The 227-nt window shown below is 28.2% G+C and overlaps 1 protein-coding gene across 1 annotated transcript in view; it reads right to left on the bottom strand.

Annotated features, from left to right (window-relative positions):
- LOC109823249 (protein CELLULOSE SYNTHASE INTERACTIVE 3) overlaps positions 1-227 on the bottom strand; it is a 16,000-nt gene that overhangs the window by 10,600 nt on the left and 5,173 nt on the right. The gene's annotated exons all lie outside the window — the stretch shown is intronic.

Genomic DNA, 227 nt, shown 5'->3' with positions numbered 1-227 from the left:
GCCATAAATAACTAATTCTTAATTATGTATTTCCTAGCACTTTCACTTGTTGAATTATTAGTATTATTCACATTTTTCTTTTGAATGCTCAGACTGAGTCCAATTGTAAAAGAATTATCAACCTACAAAAAATATTTACACAAAAGAAAATGTGAACTATGGGGTATTCAAGTATTTTAATATGTGTAGTATATGTGGTTATCTACTTATTGTACGGTTTCCACCAG

Source organism: Asparagus officinalis, chromosome 9, assembly GCF_001876935.1.
Source record: "Asparagus officinalis chromosome 9, Aspof.V1, whole genome shotgun sequence".
Taxonomy (NCBI): Eukaryota; Viridiplantae; Streptophyta; class Magnoliopsida; order Asparagales; family Asparagaceae; genus Asparagus; species Asparagus officinalis.
Note: the sequence above shows the minus strand (reverse complement) of the source record. Positions and strands in the feature narration are given on the sequence as shown.